Source organism: Scyliorhinus torazame, chromosome 5 (genome assembly GCF_047496885.1).
Source record: "Scyliorhinus torazame isolate Kashiwa2021f chromosome 5, sScyTor2.1, whole genome shotgun sequence".
NCBI lineage: Eukaryota > Metazoa > Chordata > Chondrichthyes > Carcharhiniformes > Scyliorhinidae > Scyliorhinus > Scyliorhinus torazame.
Window position 1 is genome coordinate 121,420,217 of NC_092711.1, and position 19,339 is coordinate 121,439,555.

Below are 19,339 nucleotides of genomic sequence, written 5' to 3' on the forward strand. Positions count from 1 at the left end.
CCCCTAACATGCGAAAGGTCCCCGGGGCCATACCGGGTAGAAACATCAAGTGCTTCTCATGTTGTGTGAGGAATGTTTGCACAAAGTACTTGTGTTCCCCCATCTCGTATGTTCGAGGATTATGAGGATTAGTCTCTCATGAGCCACCAAAATAAATTCCACATTAAGTCACAAGCACTGAATTTTCGACAGGCAGTGAGAAGAAAAGGACCTTCTTATTTTGGATATGCGGAGCTAGTTCATCCACAACAGAATTTCATGCATTTACAAATGCAGATAAACCTACTTATTCACCATCTCAAACATGTCTAAATGAACGACAAATGCAACTTACTGCGGATGCTTCATTCTGAAACAAAAACAGAACATACTGGACAATCTCAGCAGGACTGACGGCCTCTCTGGAGCGAGATGGCAGCGGTCGTTCCGGGCCTGGGTGACTCTTTGTCAAAGCTGGAGAACTGGAAATGGGGTCAGATTCAGACAAATGTGGATGGGGCGGGGTTGGCGTGCCCTATTGGGCCTCGATAGAGTGGTCAGCAATAGGTGGAAAATGACGAAAATGTCTCGGACAGAAAGAAAAAGGGAATGTAAATGAGGCTAATCAAGGCTAACAAAGGTGCTGATAGTGGCGCCTCAAGAGATCAGAATGTGTTAATAGCAGAACAAAGTAAGCAGTGTGTCAGCGAACAATTGGCGACAGGGTTGCTCAAGTAGGATGGTATGGGCTGGGGGGAGGGGGCAATGCTGAGGGTAAAACATACCAATGGAAGGAATGAAAATAACTTGATGGAAATAAACAGATGGTGGAGGGAGAAGAGAGATTACACAGTCTGATGTTGTTGAACTGAATAAAATGAAACATACAGAGGGCTGCCTGAATCAACTGGAATTAGTCAATAGAGGTAAGTGAATGTCATACCCCTAGACCAACGAGCCCCGGGAAAGTAACAGAAGCACGCTGTTATTGCCATCGAAAGTCGATCTAACATCTGCGGAAAATACTGGAACAACTCAGCGAGTCAGGCGGAATTTGTCGACAGGACAACAAAGCTTGTCTTTCACCATCACCTTTCATTAAAACCGGGACGGGTTAGAAATGTCGGACGTTTTAACCAAGTCAAATCCTGGTGGGAGCAAACAGAACAACAGGAAAGCGCTCTGACAGGGTGCAAGTCAGGAGAGATTAAATGAGAAAAGGCCTAGGGTTCCCTGGCCACAGAGTGAGGTGAGCATCGAATGAGAGAATAATTACACCACAGTATGAGGCCATTCCAGCCGCTGTGTCTGTGCCAGCTCTCAACAACTACCGCTCGGATACAAAGAAGAAGTGGAAACAAGATTCAAACCCAAATCTGCGATGGAAGGACACACAGAATGGGGGCAGCATTGACAGTGTGAGACTGTTGCACACACTATGAGTGTGAAAGCTGTATTGAGCCCAGTGGAAAGATGCGCTGCTGTTCCTCGAGTGTTTGTTGAGCTTCTTTGGAACATTTCAGGAGGCCGAGGTCCGGAAGGTCAGCGTTAAGATGCAACTCTCCAGTCAGTTCAATTCTCCACTTTGGCTCTGTGGATTAGATGGGTCACGTCCCTGTGAAGTTAACGCAGATCATGTTAAGTTCGACCTAATTTCTACATCTCGTGGTTTTATATGTTGAAACATCTGTTTTTGAAAGAAACAGCAGTCGTCTTGTAATAAGTGGCCTAGCCTCTCAGCCTCACCATGCGAATCTGCAGCAACACAGTGAGGTTGCACATTGTACACGTCCGTTGATTGCCAGCTGTTTCTGTAGTGTAGTGGTTATCACATTCGCCGAACTCACGAAAGGTCCCCGCTTCGAAACCGGGCAGAAACATCTCGTACTTCCAGTTTAGTCTGTTGCTGACTATTGCCGCAATCTCGTAACTGGTCTTCATCAACGAGCAATAGCAAAATGCATGCACCCGTCTGGTTGTGGTTATTTACGAAAGCCCTGCATTCTCAATTTAACTTCCACTTGAAGCAAAATATAACTTATCTTCAGGTCTGTAAAGTTCGATTTCTGATTGTTTTATAAGTTGAGACATCGGTTTTAAAGAAACGGCTGTCTTCTTGTAATAAGTGACATGGCCTCTCAGACGAACCATGAGAATCTGCAGGCACACAGTGAGGTTGAACATTGCACAAGTCCATTGATTACTGCACCGCCAGCGGTTTCTGTAGTGTAGTGGTTAGCACATTCCCCTAACATGCGAAAGGTCCCCGGGGCCATACCGGGTAGAAACATCAAGTGCTTCTCATGTTGTGTGAGGAATGTTTGCACAAAGTACTTGTGTTCCCCCATCTCGTATGTTCGAGGATTATGAGGATTAGTCTCTCATGAGCCACCAAAATAAATTCCACATTAAGTCACAAGCACTGAATTTTCGACAGGCAATGAGAAGAAAAGGACCTTCTTATTTTGGATATGCGGAGCTAGTTCATCCACAACAGAATTTCATGCATTTACAAATGCAGATAAACCTACTTATTCACCATCTCAAATATGTCTAAATGAACGACAAATGCAACTTACTGCGGATGCTTCATTCTGAAACAAAAACAGAACATACTGGACAATCTCAGCAGGACTGACGGCCTCTGTGGAGCGAGATGGCAGCGGTCGTTCCGGGCCTAGGTGACTCTTTGTCAAAGCTGCAGAACTGGAAATGGGGTCAGATTCAGACAAATGTGGATGGGGCGGGGTTGGCGTGCCCTATTGGGCCTCGATAGAGTGGTCAGCAATAGGTGGAAAATGACGAAAATGTCTCGGACAGAAAGAAAAAGGGAATGTAAATGAGGCTAATCAAGGCTAACAAAGGTGCTGATAGTGGCGCCTCAAGAGATCAGAATGTGTTAATAGCAGAACAAAGTAAGCAGTGTGTCAGCGAACAATTGGCGACAGGGATCAGATTGCTCAAGTAGGATGGTATGGGCTGAGGGGAGGGGGGCAATGCTGAGGGTAAAACATGCCAATGGAAGGAATGAAAATAACTTGATGGAAATAAACAGATGGTGGAGGGAGAAGAGAGATTACACAGTCTGATGTTGTTGAACTGAATAAAATGAAACATACAGAGAGCTGCCTGAATCTACTGGAATAAGTCAATAAAGGTAAGCGAATGTCCACACATAGACAAGCTTTTAGACAATGTCCCGATTGTCTCGCGAACCTATTGGTTCCCTGCCGTGTGAGCTCAGCTTCTCAAAGCAAACCCAATGTGAATGAATCCCGCCGAATGAGCCGCAAAGAAATGAAGAAAACATATCGCCTGACCAACAGAAAACCTTATCAAAGGGCTCGTCCGGGATTTGAACCCGAGACCTCCCGCAAGTTTCGAAACCACGACACCCAAAGCGAGAATCATACCTCTAGACCAACGAACCCAAAGATGTCATCGAAGTACGCTGTTATAGCCATCGAAATTTGATCCAACATCTGCGGAAGATACTGGAACAACTCAGCGAGTCAGGCGGAATTTGTCGACAGGACAACAAAGCTTGTCTTTCACCATCACCTTTCATTAAAACCGGGACGGGTTAGAAATGTCGGACGTTTTAACCAAGTCAAATCCTGGTGGGAGCAAACAGAACAACAGGAAAGCGCTCTGACAGGGTGCAAGTCAGGAGAGATTACATGAGAAAAGGCCTAGGGTTCCCTGGCCACAGAGTGAGGTGAGCATCGAATGAGAGAATAATTACACCACAGTATGAGGCCATTCCAGCCGCTGTGTCTGTGCCAGCTCTCAACAACTACCGCCCCGAAAAAAAGAAGAAGTGGAAACAAGATTCAAACCCAAATCTGCGATGGTAGTCCACACAGAATGGGGGCAGCATTTACAGTGTGAGACGGTTGCACACACTATGAGTGTGAAAGCTGTATTGAGCCCAGTGGAAAGATGCGCTGCTGTTCCTCGAGTGTTTGTTGAGCTTCTTTGGAACATTTCAGGAGGCCGAGGTCCGGAAGGTCAGCGTTAAGATGCAGCTCTCCAGTCAGTTCAATTCTCCACTTTGGCTCTGTGGATTAGATGGGTCACGTCCCTGTGAAGTTAACGCAGATCATGTTAAGTTCGATCTAATTTCTACATCTCGTGGTTTTATATGTTGAAACATCTGTTTTTGAAAGAAACAGCAGTCGTCTTGTAATAAGTGGCCTAGCCTCTCAGCCTCACCATGCGAACCTGCAGCAACACAGTGAGGTTGCACATTGTACACGTCCGTTGATTGCCAGCTGTTTCTGTAGTGTAGTGGTTATCACATTCGCCTAACACGCGAAAAGTCCCCGGTTCGAAACCGGGCAGTAACATCTCGTACTTCCAGTTTAGTCTGTTGCTGACTATTGCCGCAGTCTCGTAACTGGTCTTCATCAACGAGGAATAGCAAAATGCATGCACCCGTCTGGTTGTGGTTATTTACGAAAGCCCTGCATTCTCAATTTAACTTCCACTTCAAGCAAAACATAACTTATCTTCAGGTCTGTAAAGTTCGATTCCTGATTGTTTTATAAGTTGAGACATCGGTTTTAAAGAAACGGCTGTCTTCTTGTAATAAGTGACATGGCCTCTCAGACGAACCATGAGAATCTGCAGGCACACAGTGAGGTTGAACATTGCACAAGTCCATTGATTACTGCACCGCCAGCGGTTTCTGTAGTGTAGTGGTTAGCACATTCCCCTAACATGCGAAAGGTCCCCGGGGCCATACCGGGTAGAAACATCAAGTGCTTCTCATGTTGTGTGAGGAATGTTTGCACAAAGTACTTGTGTTCCCCCATCTCGTATGTTCGAGGATTATGAGGATTAGTCTCTCATGAGCCACCAAAATAAATTCCACATTAAGTCACAAGCACTGAATTTTCGACAGGCAGTGAGAAGAAAAGGACCTTCTTATTTTGGATATGCGGAGCTAGTTCATCCACAACAGAATTTCATGCATTTACAAATGCAGATAAACCTACTTATTCACCATCTCAAACATGTCTAAATGAACGACAAATGCAACTTACTGCGGATGCTTCATTCTGAAACAAAAACAGAACATACTGGACAATCTCAGCAGGACTGACGGCCTCTGTGGAGCGAGATGGCAGCGGTCGTTCCGGGCCTGGGTGACTCTTTGTCAAAGCTGGAGAACTGGAAATGGGGTCAGATTCAGACAAATGTGGATGGGGCGGGGTTGGCGTGCCCTATTGGGCCTCGATAGAGTGGTCAGCAATAGATGGAAAATGACGAAAATGTCTCGGACAGAAAGAAAAAGGGAATGTAAATGAGGCTAATCAAGGCTAACAAAGGTGCTGATAGTGGCGCCTCAAGAGATCAGAATGTGATAATAGCAGAACAAAGTAAGCAGTGTGTCAGCGAACAATTGGCGACAGGGTTGCTCAAGTAGGATGGTATGGGCTGGGGGGAGGGGGGCAATGCTGAGGGTAAAACATACCAATGGAAGGAATGAAAATAACTTGATGGAAATAAACAGATGGTGGAGGGAGAAGAGAGATTACACAGTCTGATGTTGTTGAACTGAATAAAATGAAACATACAGAGGGCTGCCTGAATCAACTGGAATTAGTCAATAGAGGTAAGTGAATGTCATACCCCTAGACTAACGAGCCCCGGGAAAGTAACAGAAGCACGCTGTTATTGCCATCGAAAGTCGATCTAACATCTGCGGAAAATACTGGAACAACTCAGCGAGTCAGGCGGAATTTGACGACAGGACAACAAAGCTTGTCTTTCACCATCACCTTTCATTAAAACCGGGACGGGTTAGAAATGTCGGACGTTTTAACCAAGTCAAATCCTGGTGGGAGCAAACAGAACAACAGGAAAGCGCTCTGACAGGGTGCAAGTCAGGAGAGATTAAATGAGAAAAGGCCTAGGGTTCCCTGGCCACAGAGTGAGGTGAGCATCGAATGAGAGAATAATTACACCACAGTATGAGGCCATTCCAGCCGCTGTGTCTGTGCCAGCTCTCAACAACTACCGCTCGGATACAAAGAAGAAGTGGAAACAAGATTCAAACCCAAATCTGCGATGGAAGGACACACAGAATGGGGGCAGCATTTACAGTGTGAGACTGTTGCACACACTATGAGTGTGAAAGCTGTATTGAGCCCAGTTGAAAGATGCGCTGCTGTTCCTCGAGTGTTTGTTGAGCTTCTTTGGAACATTTCAGGAGGCCGAGGTCCGGAAGGTCAGCGTTAAGATGCAACTCTCCAGTCAGTTCAATTCTCCACTTTGGCTCTGTGGATTAGATGGGTCACGTCCCTGTGAAGTTAACGCAGATCATGTTAAGTTCGATCTAATTTCTACATCTCGTGGTTTTATATGTTGAAACATCTGTTTTTGAAAGAAACAGCAGTCGTCTTGTAATAAGTGGCCTAGCCTCTCAGCCTCACCATGCGAATCTGCAGCAACACAGTGAGGTTGCACATTGTACACGTCCGTTGATTGCCAGCTGTTTCTGTAGTGTAGTGGTTATCACATTCGCCGAAAACACGAAAGGTCTCCGCTTCGAAACCGGGCAGAAACATCTCGTACTTCCAGTTTAGTCTGTTGCTGACTATTCCCGCAATCTCGTAACTGGTCTTCATCAACGAGCAATAGCAAAATGCATGCACCCGTCTGGTTGTGGTTATTTACGAAAGCCCTGCATTCTCAATTTAACTTCCACTTGAAGCAAAATATAACTTATCTTCAGGTCTGTAAAGTTCGATTTCTGATTGTTTTATAAGTTGAGACATCGGTTTTAAAGAAACGGCTGTCTTCTTGTAATAAGTGACATGGCCTCTCAGACGAACCATGAGAATCTGCAGGCACACAGTGAGGTTGAACATTGCACAAGTCCATTGATTACTGCACCGCCAGCGGTTTCTGTAGTGTAGTGGTTAGCACATTCCCCTAACATGCGAAAGGTCCCCGGGGCCATACCGGGTAGAAACATCAAGTGCTTCTCATGTTGTGTGAGGAATGTTTGCACAAAGTACTTGTGTTCCCCCATCTCGTATGTTCGAGGATTATGAGGATTGGTCTCTCATGAGCCACCAAAATAAATTCCACATTAAGTCACAAGCACTGAATTTTCGACAGGCAATGAGAAGAAAAGGACCTTCTTATTTTGGATATGCGGAGCTAGTTCATCCACAACAGAATTTCATGCATTTACAAATGCAGATAAACCTACTTATTCACCATCTCAAACATGTCTAAATGAACGACAAATGCAACTTACTGCGGATGCTTCATTCTGAAACAAAAACAGAACATACTGGACAATCTCAGCAGGACTGACGGCCTCTGTGGAGCGAGATGGCAGCGGTCGTTCCGGGCCTGGGTGACTCTTTGTCAAAGCTGCAGAACTGGAAATGGGGTCAGATTCAGACAAATGTGGATGGGGCGGGGTTGGCGTGCCCTATTGGGCCTCGATAGAGTGGTCAGCAATCGGTGGAAAATGACGAAAATGTCTCGGACAGAAAGAAAAAGGGAATGTAAATGAGGCTAATCAAGGCTAACAAAGGTGCTGATAGTGGCGCCTCAAGAGATCAGAATGTGTTAATAGCAGAACAAAGTAAGCAGTGTGTCAGCGAACAATTGGCGACAGGGATCAGATTGCTCAAGTAGGATGGTATGGGCTGAGGGGAGGGGGGCAATGCTGAGGGTAAAACATGCCAATGGAAGGAATGAAAATAACTTGATGGAAATAAACAGATGGTGGAGGGAGAAGAGAGATTACACAGTCTGATGTTGTTGAACTGAATAAAATGAAACATACAGAGAGCTGCCTGAATCTACTGGAATAAGTCAATAAAGGTAAGCGAATGTCCACACATAGACAAGCTTTTAGACAATGTCCCGATTGTCTCGCGAACCTATTGGTTCCCTGCCGTGTGAGCTCAGCTTCTCAAAGCAAACCCAATGTGAATGAATCCCGCCGAATGAGCCGCAAAGAAATGAAGAAAACATATCGCCTGACCAACAGAAAACCTTATCAAAGGGCTCTTCCGGGATTTGAACCCGGGACCTCCCGCAAGTTTCGAAACCACGACACCCAAAGCGAGAATGATACCCCTAGACCAACGAGCCACAGAGATGTCATAGAAGCACGCTGTTATAGCCATCGAAATTTGATCCAACATCTGCGGAAGACACTGGAACAACTCAGCGAGTCAGGCGGAATTTGTCGAAAGGACAACAAAGCTTGTCTTTCACCATCACCTTTCATTAAAACCGGGACGGGTTAGAAATGTCGGACGTTTTAACCAAGTCAAATCCTGGTGGGAGCAAACAGAACAACAGGAAAGCGCTCTGACAGGGTGCAAGTCAGGAGAGATTAAATGAGAAAAGGCCTAGGGTTCCCTGGCCACAGAGTGAGGTGAGCATCGAATGAGAGAATAATTACACCACAGTATGAGGCCATTCCAGCCGCTGTGTCTGTGCCAGCTCTCAACAACTACCGCCCGGATACAAAGAAGAAGTGGAAACAAGATTCAAACCCAAATCTGCGATGGTAGTACACACAGAATGGGGGCAGCATTTACAGTGTGAGACGGTTGCACACACTATGAGTGTGAAAGCTGTATTGAGCCCAGTGGAAAGATGCGCTGCTGTTCCTCGAGTGTTTGTTGAGCTTCTTTGGAACATTTCAGGAGGCCGAGGTCCGGAAGGTCAGCGTTAAGATGCAGCTCTCCAGTCAGTTGAATTCTCCACTTTGGCTCTGTGGATTAGATGTGTCACGTCCCTGTGAAGTTAACGCAGATCATGTTAAGTTCGATCTAATTTCTACATCTCGTGGTTTTATATGTTGAAACATCTGTTTTTGAAAGAAACAGCAGTCGTCTTGTAATAAGTGGCCGAGCCTCTCAGCCTCACCATGCGAATCTGCAGCAACACAGCGAGGTTGCACATTGTACACGTCCGTTGATTGCCAGCTGTTTCTGTAGTGTAGTGGTTGTCACATTCGCCTAACACGCGAAAGGTCCCCGGTTCGAAACCGGGCAGAAACATCTCGTACTTCCAGTTTAGTCTGTTGCTGACTATTGCCGCAGTCTCGTAACTGGTCTTCATCAACGAGGAATAGCAAAAGGCATGCACCCGTCTGGTTGTGGTTATTTACGAAAGCCCTGCATTCTCAATTTAACTTCCACTTCAAGCAAAACATAACTTATCTTCAGGTCTGTAAAGTTCGATTCCTGATTGTTTTATAAGTTGAGACATCGGTTTTAAAGAAACGGCTGTCTTCTTGTAATAAGTGACATGGCCTCTCAGACGAACCATGAGAATCTGCAGGCACACAGTGAGGTTGAACATTGCACAAGTCCATTGATTACTGCACCGCCAGCGGTTTCTGTAGTGTAGTGGTTAGCACATTCCCCTAACATGCGAAAGGTCCCCGGGGCCATACCGGGTAGAAACATCAAGTGCTTCTCATGTTGTGTGAGGAATGTTTGCACAAAGTACTTGTGTTCCCCCATCTCGTATGTTCGAGGATTATGAGGATTAGTCTCTCATGAGCCACCAAAATAAATTCCACATTAAGTCACAAGCACTGAATTTTCGACAGGCAATGAGAAGAAAAGGACCTTCTTATTTTGGATATGCGGAGCTAGTTCATCCACAACAGAATTTCATGCATTTACAAATGCAGATAAACCTACTTATTCACCATCTCAAACATGTCTAAATGAACGACAAATGCAACTTACTGCGGATGCTTCATTCTGAAACAAAAACAGAACATACTGGACAATCTCAGCAGGACTGACGGCCTCTCTGGAGCGAGATGGCAGCGGTCGTTCCGGGCCTGGGTGACTCTTTGTCAAAGCTGGAGAACTGGAAATGGAGTCAGATTCAGACAAATGTGGATGGGGCGGGGTTGGCGTGCCCTATTGGGCCTCGATAGAGTGGTCAGCAATAGGTGGAAAATGACGAAAATGTCTCGGACAGAAAGGAAAAGGGAATGTAAATGAGGCAAATCAAGGCTAACAAAGGTGCTGATAGTGGCGCCTCAAGAGATCAGAATGTGTTAATAGCAGAACAAAGTAAGCAGTGTGTCAGCGAACAATTGGCGACAGGGTTGCTCAAGTAGGATGGTATGGGCTGGGGGGAGGGGGGCAATGCTGAGGGTAAAACATACCAATGGAAGGAATGAAAATAACTTGATGGAAATAAACAGATGGTGGAGGGAGAAGAGAGATTACACAGTCTGATGTTGTTGAACTGAATAAAATGAAACATACAGAGGGCTGCCTGAATCAACTGGAATTAGTCAATAGAGGTAAGTGAATGTCATACCCCTAGACTAACGAGCCCCGGGAAAGTAACAGAAGCACGCTGTTATTGCCATCGAAAGTCGATCTAACATGTGCGGAAAATACTGGAACAACTCAGCGAGTCAGGCGGAATTTGTCGACAGGACAACAAAGCTTGTCTTTCACCGTCACCTTTCATTAAAACCGGGACGGGTTAGAAATGTCGGACGTTTTAACCAAGTGAAATCCTGGTGGGAGCAAACAGAACAACAGGAAAGCGCTCTGACAGGGTGCAAATCAGGAGAGATTAAATGAGAAAAGGCCTAGGGTTCCCTGGCCACAGAGTGAGGTGAGCATCGAATGAGAGAATAATTACACCACAGTATGAGGCCATTCCAGCCGCTGTGTCTGTGCCAGCTCTCAACAACTACCGCTCGGATACAAAGAAGAAGTGGAAACAAGATTCAAACCCAAATCTGCGATGGAAGGACACACAGAATGGGGGCAGCATTTACAGTGTGAGACTGTTGCACACACTATGAGTGTGAAAGCTGTATTGAGCCCAGTGGAAAGATGCGCTGCTGTTCCTCGAGTGTTTGTTGAGCTTCTTTGGAACATTTCAGGAGGCCGAGGTCCGGAAGGTCAGCGTTAAGATGCAACTCTCCAGTCAGTTCAATTCTCCACTTTGGCTCTGTCGATTAGATGGGTCACGTCCCTGTGAAGTTAACGCAGATCATGTTAAGTTCGATCTAATTTCTACATCTCGTGGTTTTATATGTTGAAACATCTGTTTTTGAAAGAAACAGCAGTCGTCTTGTAATAAGTGGCCTAGCCTCTCAGCCTCACCATGCGAATCTGCAGCAACACAGTGAGGTTGCACATTGTACACGTCCGTTGAATGCCAGCTGTTTCTGTAGTGTAGTGGTTATCACATTCGCCTAACACACGAATGGTCCCCGGTTCGAAACCGGGCAGAAACATCTCGTACTTTCAGTTTAGTCTGTTGCTGACTATTGCCGCCATCTCGTAACTGGTCTTCATCAACGAGGAATAGCAAAATGCATGCACCCGTCTGGTTGTGGTTATTTACGAAAGCCCTGCATTCTCAATTTAACTTCCACTTGAAGCAAAATATAACTTATCTTCAGGTCTGTAAAGTTCGATTCCTGATTGTTTTATAAGTTGAGACATCGGTTTTAAAGAAACGGCTGTCTTCTTGTAATAAGTGACATGGCCTCTCAGACGAACCATGAGAATCTGCAGGCACACAGTGAGGTTGAACATTGCACAAGTCCATTGATTACTGCACCGCCAGCGGTTTCTGTAGTGTAGTGGTTAGCACATTCCCCTAACATGCGAAAGGTCCCCGGGGCCATACCGGGTAGAAACATCAAGTGCTTCTCATGTTGTGTGAGGAATGTTTGCACAAAGTACTTGTGTTCCCCCATCTCGTATGTTCGAGGATTATGAGGATTAGTCTCTCATGAGCCACCAAAATAAATTCCACATTAAGTCACAAGCACTGAATTTTCGACAGGCAATGAGAAGAAAAGGACCTTCTTATTTTGGATATGCGGAGCTAGTTCATCCACAACAGAATTTCATGCATTTACAAATGCAGATAAACCTACTTATTCACCATCTCAAACATGTCTAAATGAACGACAAATGCAACTTACTGCGGATGCTTCATTCTGAAACAAAAACAGAACATACTGGACAATCTCAGCAGGACTGACGGCCTCTCTGGAGCGAGATGGCAGCGGTCGTTCCGGGCCTGGGTGACTCTTTGTCAAAGCTGGAGAACTGGAAATGGGGTCAGATTCAGACAAATGTGGATGGGGCGGGGTTGGCGTGCCCTATTGGGCCTCGATAGAGTGGTCAGCAATAGGTGGAAAATGACGAAAATGTCTCGGACAGAAAGAAAAAGGGAATGTAAATGAGGCAAATCAAGGCTAACAAAGGTGCTGATAGTGGCGCCTCAAGAGATCAGAATGTGTTAATAGCAGAACAAAGTAAGCAGTGTGTCAGCGAACAATTGGCGACAGGGTTGCTCAAGTAGGATGGTATGGGCTGGGGGGAGGGGGGCAATGCTGAGGGTAAAACATACCAATGGAAGGAATGAAAATAACTTGATGGAAATAAACAGATGGTGGAGGGAGAAGAGAGATTACACAGTCTGATGTTGTTGAACTGAATAAAATGAAACATACAGAGGGCTGCCTGAATCAACTGGAATTAGTCAATAGAGGTAAGTGAATGTCATACCCCTAGACTAACGAGCCCCGGGAAAGTAACAGAAGCACGCTGTTATTGCCATCGAAAGTCGATCTAACATCTGCGGAAAATACTGGAACAACTCAGCGAGTCAGGCGGAATTTGTCGACAGGACAACAAAGCTTGTCTTTCACCGTCACCTTTCATTAAAACCGGGACGGGTTAGAAATGTCGGACGTTTTAACCAAGTGAAATCCTGGTGGGAGCAAACAGAACAACAGGAAAGCGCTCTGACAGGGTGCAAGTCAGGAGAGATTAAATGAGAAAAGGCCTAGGGTTCCCTGGCCACAGAGTGAGGTGAGCATCGAATGAGAGAATAATTACACCACAGTATGAGGCCATTCCAGCCGCTGTGTCTGTGCCAGCTCTCAACAACTACCGCTCGGATACAAAGAAGAAGTGGAAACAAGATTCAAACCCAAATCTGCGATGGAAGGACACACAGAATGGGGGCAGCATTTACAGTGTGAGACTGTTGCACACACTATGAGTGTGAAAGCTGTATTGAGCCCAGTGGAAAGATGCGCTGCTGTTCCTCGAGTGTTTGTTGAGCTTCTTTGGAACATTTCAGGAGGCCGAGGTCCGGAAGGTCAGCGTTAAGATGCAACTCTCCAGTCAGTTCAATTCTCCACTTTGGCTCTGTGGATTAGATGGGTCACGTCCCTGTGAAGTTAACGCAGATCATGTTAAGTTCGATCTAATTTCTACATCTCGTGGTTTTATATGTTGAAACATCTGTTTTTGAAAGAAACAGCAGTCGTCTTGTAATAAGTGGCCTAGCCTCTCAGCCTCACCATGCGAATCTGCAGCAACACAGTGAGGTTGCACATTGTACACGTCCGTTGATTGCCAGCTGTTTCTGTAGTGTAGTGGTTATCACATTCGCCTAACGCACGAAAGGTCCCCGGTTCGAAACCGGGCAGAAACATCTCGTACTTCCATTTTAGTCTGTTGCTGACTATTGCCGCAATCTCGTAACTGGTCTTCATCAACGAGAAATAGCAAAATGCATGCACCCGTCTGGTTGTGGTTATTTACGAAAGCCCTGCATTCTCAATTTAACTTCCACTTGAAGCAAAATATAACTTATCTTCAGGTCTGTAAAGTTCGATTCCTGATTGTTTTATAAGTTGAGACATCGGTTTTAAAGAAACGGCCTACTTCTTGTAATAAGTGACATGGCCTCTCAGACGAACCATGAGAATCTGCAGGCACACAGTGAGGTTGAACATTGCACAAGTCCATTGATTACTGCACCGCCAGCGGTTTCTGTAGTGTAGTGGTTAGCACATTCCCCTAACATGCGAAAGGTCCCCGGGGCCATACCGGGTAGAAACATCAAGTGCTTCTCATGTTGTGTGAGGAATGTTTGCACAAAGTACTTGTGTTCCCCCATCTCGTATGTTCGAGGATTATGAGGTTTAGTCTCTCATGAGCCACCAAAATAAATTCCACATTAAGTAACAAGCACTGAATTTTCGACAGGCAATGAGAAGAAAAGGACCTTCCTATTTTGGATATTCGGAGCTAGTTCATCCACAACAGAATTTCATGCATTTACAAATGCAGATAAACATACTTATTCACCATCTCAAACATGTCTAAATGAACGACAAATGCAACTTACTGCGGATGCTTCATTCTGAAACAAAAACGGAACATACTGGACAATCTCAGCAGGACTGACAGCCTCTGTGGAGCGAGATGGCAGCGGTCGTTCCGGGCCTGGGTGACTCTTTGTCAAAGCTGGAGAACTGGAAATGGGGTCAGATTCAGACTAATGTGGATGGGGCGGGGTTGGCGTGCCCTATTGGGCCTCGATAGAGTGGTCTGCAATAGGTGGAAAATGACGAAAATGTCTCGGACAGAAAGAAAAAGGGAATGTAAATGAGGCTAATCAAGGTGCTGATAGTGGCGCCTCAAGAGATCAGAATGTGTTAATCGCAGAAAGTAAGTAGTGTGTCAGCGAACAATTGGCGACAGGGATCAGATTGCTCAAGTAGGATGGTATGGGCTGGTGGAGGGGGGCAATGCTGAGGGTAAAACATATCAATGCAAGGATTTAAAATAAGATGATGGATACAGATGGTGGAGGGGGAAGAAGCAGATGGTGGAGGGGGAAGAGAGGTTACACAGTCTGATGTTGTTGAACTGAATAAAATGAAACATACAGAGAGCTGCCTGAATCTACTGGAATAAGTCAATAGAAGTAAGTGAATATCCACACATAGACAAGCTTTTAGAAAATGTCTTGATTGTCTCGGGAACGTATTGGTTCCCTGCTGTGTGAGCTCAGCTTCTCAAAGGAAACCCAATGTGAATGAATCCCGCCGAATGCGCCACAGAGGCTCAACAAGGAATAGCAAAATGCATTCACCCGGCTGGGCCAGTGGCGCAATGGATAACGCGTCTGACTACGAATCAGGAGATTCCAGGTTCGACTCCTGGCTGGCTCGAAATTCGAACTTTTGGCGTGCGCTTTAACTCACTGGGTGGGACAGCTGATTCTTGATGCAGAGCAAAGTGAGCAGAACGTCTTCAATTCTCGTATCGAAAGTTGATCCGACATCTGCGGAAGATACTGGAACAACTCAGCGAGTCAGGCGGCATTTGTCGACAGGACAACACAGCTCGTCTTTCACCATCACTTTTCATTAAAACCGGGACGGGTTAGAAATGTCGGACGTTTTAACCAAGTCAAATCCCGGTGGGAGCAAACAGAATAACAGGAAAGCGCTCTGACAGGGTGCAAGTCAGGAGAGATTAAATGAGAAAAGGCCTCGGGTTCCCTGGCCACAGAGTGAGGTGAGCATCGAATGAGAGAATAATTACACCACAGTATGAGGCCATTCCAGCCGCTGTGTCTGTGCCAGCTCTCAACAACTACCGCCCGGATACAAAGAAGAAGTGGAAACAAGATTCAAACCCAAATCTGCGATGGTAGTACACACAGAATGGGGGCAGCATTTACAGTGTGAGACGGTTGCACACACTATGAGTGTGAAAGCTGTATTGAGCCCAGTGGAAAGATGCGCTGCTGTTCCTCGAGTGTTTGTTGAGCTTCTTTGGAACATTTCAGGAGGCCGAGGTCCGGAAGGTCAGCGTTAAGATGCAGCTCTCCAGTCAGTTCAATTCTCCACTTTGGCTCTGTGGATTAGATGGGTCACGTCCCTGTGAAGGTAACGCAGATCATGTTAAGTTCGATCTAATTTCTACATCTCGTGGTTTTATATGTTGAAACATCTGTTTTTGAAAGAAACAGCAGTCGTCTTGTAATAAGTGGCCTAGCCTCTCAGCCTCACCATGCGAATCTTCAGCAACACAGCGAGGGTGCACATTGTACACGTCCGTTGTTTGCCAGCTGTTTCTGTAGTGTAGTGGTTATCACATTCGCCTAACACGCGAAAGGTACTTCCAGTTTAGTCTGTTGCTGACTATTGCCGCAGTCTCGTAACTGGTCTTCATCAACGAGGAATAGCAAAAGGCATGCACCCGTCTGGTTGTGGTTATTTACGAAAGCCCTGCATTCTCAATTTAACTTCCACTTCAAGCAAAACATAACTTATCTTCAGGTCTGTAAAGTTCGATTCCTGATTGTTTTATAAGTTGAGACATCGGTTTTAAAGAAACGGCTGTCTTCTTGTAATAAGTGACATGGCCTCTCAGACGAACCATGAGAATCTGCAGGCACACAGTGAGGTTGAACATTGCACAAGTCCATTGATTACTGCACCGCCAGCGGGTTCTGTAGTGTAGTGGTTAGCACATTCCCCTAACACGCGAAAGGTCCCCGGGGCCATACCGGGTAGAAACATCAAGTGCTTCTCATGTTGTGTGAGGAATGTTTGCACAAAGTACTTGTGTTCCCCCATCTCGTATGTTCGAGGATTATGAGGATTAGTCTCTCATGAGCCACCAAAATAAATTCCACATTAAGTCACAAGCACTGAATTTTCGACAGGCAATGAGAAGAAAAGGACCTTCTTATTTTGGATATGCGGAGCTAGTTCATCCACAACAGAATTTCATGCATTTACAAATGCAGATAAACCTACTTATTCACCATCTCAAACATGTCTAAATGAACGACAAATGCAACTCACTGCGGATGCTTCATTCTGAAACAAAAACAGAACATACTGGACAATCTCAGCAGGACTGACGGCCTCTCTGGAGCGAGATGGCAGCGGTCGTTCCGGGCCTGGGTGACTCTTTGTCAAAGCTGGAGAACTGGAAATGGGGTCAGATTCAGACAAATGTGGATGGGGCGGGGTTGGCGTGCCCTATTGGGCCTCGATAGAGTGGTCAGCAATAGGTGGAAAATGACGAAAATGTCTCGGACAGAAAGAAAAAGGGAATGTAAATGAGGCTAATCAAGGCTAACAAAGGTGCTGATAGTGGCGCCTCAAGAGATCAGAATGTGTTAATAGCAGAACAAAGTAAGCAGTGTGTCAGCGAACAATTGGCGACAGGGTTGCTCAAGTAGGATGGTATGGGCTGGGGGGAGGGGGGCAATGCTGAGGGTAAAACATGCCAATGGAAGGAATGAAAATAACTTGATGGAAATAAACAGATGGTGGAGGGAGAAGAGAGATTACACAGTCTGATGTTGTTGAACTGAATAAAATGAAACATACAGAGGGCTGCCTGAATCAACTGGAATTAGTTAATAGAGGTAAGTGAATGTCATACCCCTAGACCAACGAGCCCCGGGAAAGTAACAGAAGCACGCTGTTATTGCCATCGAAAGTCGATCTAACATCTGCGGAAAATACTGGAACAACTCAGCGAGTCAGGCGGAATTTGTCGACTGGACAACAAAGCTTGTCTTTCACCATCACCTTTCATTAAAACCGGGACGGGTTAGAAATGTCGGACGTTTTAACCAAGTCAAATCCTGGTGGGAGTAAACAGAACAACAGGAAAGCGCTCTGACAGAGTGCAAGTCAGGAGAGATTAAATGAGAAAAGGCCTAGGTTTCCAAGGCCACAGAGTGAGGTGAGCATCGAATGAGAGAATAATTACACCACAGTATGAGGCCATTCCAGCCGCTGTGTCTGTGCCAGCTCTCAACAACTACCGCTCGGATACAAAGAAGAAGTGGAAACAAGATTCAAACCCAAATCTGCGATGGAAGGACACACAGAATGGGGGCAGCATTTACAGTGTGAGACTGTTGCACACACTATGAGTGTGAAAGCTGTATTGAGCCCAGTGGAAAGATGCGCTGCTGTTCCTCGAGTGTTTGTTGAGCTTCTTTGGAACATTTCAGGAGGCCGAGGTCCGGAAGGTCAGCGTTAAGATGCAACTCTCCAGTCAGTTCAATTCTCCACTTTGGCTCTGTGGATTAGATGGGTCACGTCCCTGTGAAGTTAACGCAGATCATGTTAAGTTCGATCTAATTTCTACATCTCGTGGTTTTATATGTTGAAACATCTGTTTTTGAAAGAAACAGCAGTCGTCTTGCAATAAGTGGCCTAGCCTCTCAGCCTCACCATGCGAATCTGCAGCAACACAGTGAGGTTGCACATTGTACACGTCCGTTGATTGCTAGCTGTTTCTGTAGTGTAGTGGTTATCACATTCGCCTAACACACGAAAGGTCCCCGGTTCGAAACCGGGCAGAAACATCTCGTACTTCCATTTTAGTCTGTTGCTGACTATTGCCGCAATCTCGTAACTGGTCTTCATCAACGAGAAATAGCAAAATGCATGCACCCGTCTGGTTGTGGTTATTTACGAAAGCCCTGCATTCTCAATTTAACTTCCACTTGAAGCAAAATATAACTTATCTTCAGGTCTGTAAAGTTCGATTCCTGATTGTTTTATAAGTTGAGACATCGGTTTTAAAGAAACGGCCTACTTCTTGTAATAAGTGACATGGCCTCTCAGACGAACCATGAGAATCTGCAGGCACACAGTGAGGTTGAACATTGCACAAGTCCATTGATTACTGCACCGCCAGCGGTTTCTGTAGTGTAGTGGTTAGCACATTCCCCTAACATGCGAAAGGTCCCCGGGGCCATACCGGGTAGAAACATCAAGTGCTTCTCATGTTGTGTGAGGAATGTTTGCACAAAGTACTTGTGTTCCCCCATCTCGTATGTTCGAGGATTATGAGGTTTAGTCTCTCATGAGCCACTGAAATAAATTCCACATTAAGTAACAAGCACTGAATTTTCGACAGGCAATGAGAAGAAAAGGACCTTCCTATTTTGGATATTCGGAGCTAGTTCATCCACAACAGAATTTCATGCATTTACAAATGCAGATAAACATACTTATTCACCATCTCAAACATGTCTAAATGAACGACAAATGCAACTTACTGCGGATGCTTCATTCTGAAACAAAAACGGAACATACTGGACAATCTCAGCAGGACTGACAGCCTCTGTGGAGCGAGATGGCAGCGGTCGTTCCGGGCCTGGGTGACTCTTTGTCAAAGCTGGAGAACTGGAAATGGGGTCAGATTCAGACTAATGTGGATGGGGCGGGGTTGGCGTGCCCTATTGGGCCTCGATAGAGTGGTCAGCAATAGGTGGAAAATGACGAAAATGTCTCGGACAGAAAGAAAAAGGGAATGTAAATGAGGCTAATCAAGGTGCTGATAGTGGCGCCTCAAGAGATCAGAATGTGTTAATCGCAGAAAGTAAGCAGTGTGTCAGCGAACAATTGGCGACAGGGATCAGATTGCTCAAGTAGGATGGTATGGGCTGGGGGAGGGGGGCAATGCTGAGGGTAAAACATATCAATGCAAGGATTTAAAATAAGATGATGGATACAGATGGTGGA

The 19,339-nt window shown here is 45.6% G+C and overlaps 6 non-coding genes across 6 annotated transcripts; all 6 read left to right on the forward strand.

The window, feature by feature from the left end:
- The first annotated feature begins 4,255 nt into the window (after positions 1-4,255).
- Positions 4,256-4,328, forward strand: trnav-aac (transfer RNA valine (anticodon AAC)). Its single transcript has one exon. It is a non-coding gene; the product is annotated as a tRNA-Val (tRNA).
- A 4,622-nt stretch (positions 4,329-8,950) lies between these two features.
- On the forward strand, positions 8,951-9,023 carry trnav-aac (transfer RNA valine (anticodon AAC)). Its single transcript has one exon. It is a non-coding gene; the product is annotated as a tRNA-Val (tRNA).
- Positions 9,024-11,175: 2,152 nt separating this feature from the next.
- On the forward strand, positions 11,176-11,248 carry trnav-aac (transfer RNA valine (anticodon AAC)). Its single transcript has one exon. It is a non-coding gene; the product is annotated as a tRNA-Val (tRNA).
- Positions 11,249-13,400: 2,152 nt separating this feature from the next.
- On the forward strand, positions 13,401-13,473 carry trnav-aac (transfer RNA valine (anticodon AAC)). Its single transcript has one exon. It is a non-coding gene; the product is annotated as a tRNA-Val (tRNA).
- Positions 13,474-14,928: 1,455 nt separating this feature from the next.
- Positions 14,929-15,001, forward strand: trnar-acg (transfer RNA arginine (anticodon ACG)). The gene has a single exon. It is a non-coding gene; the product is annotated as a tRNA-Arg (tRNA).
- Positions 15,002-18,101: 3,100 nt separating this feature from the next.
- trnav-aac (transfer RNA valine (anticodon AAC)) lies at positions 18,102-18,174 on the forward strand. The gene has a single exon. It is a non-coding gene; the product is annotated as a tRNA-Val (tRNA).
- Positions 18,175-19,339: the final 1,165 nt, after the last annotated feature.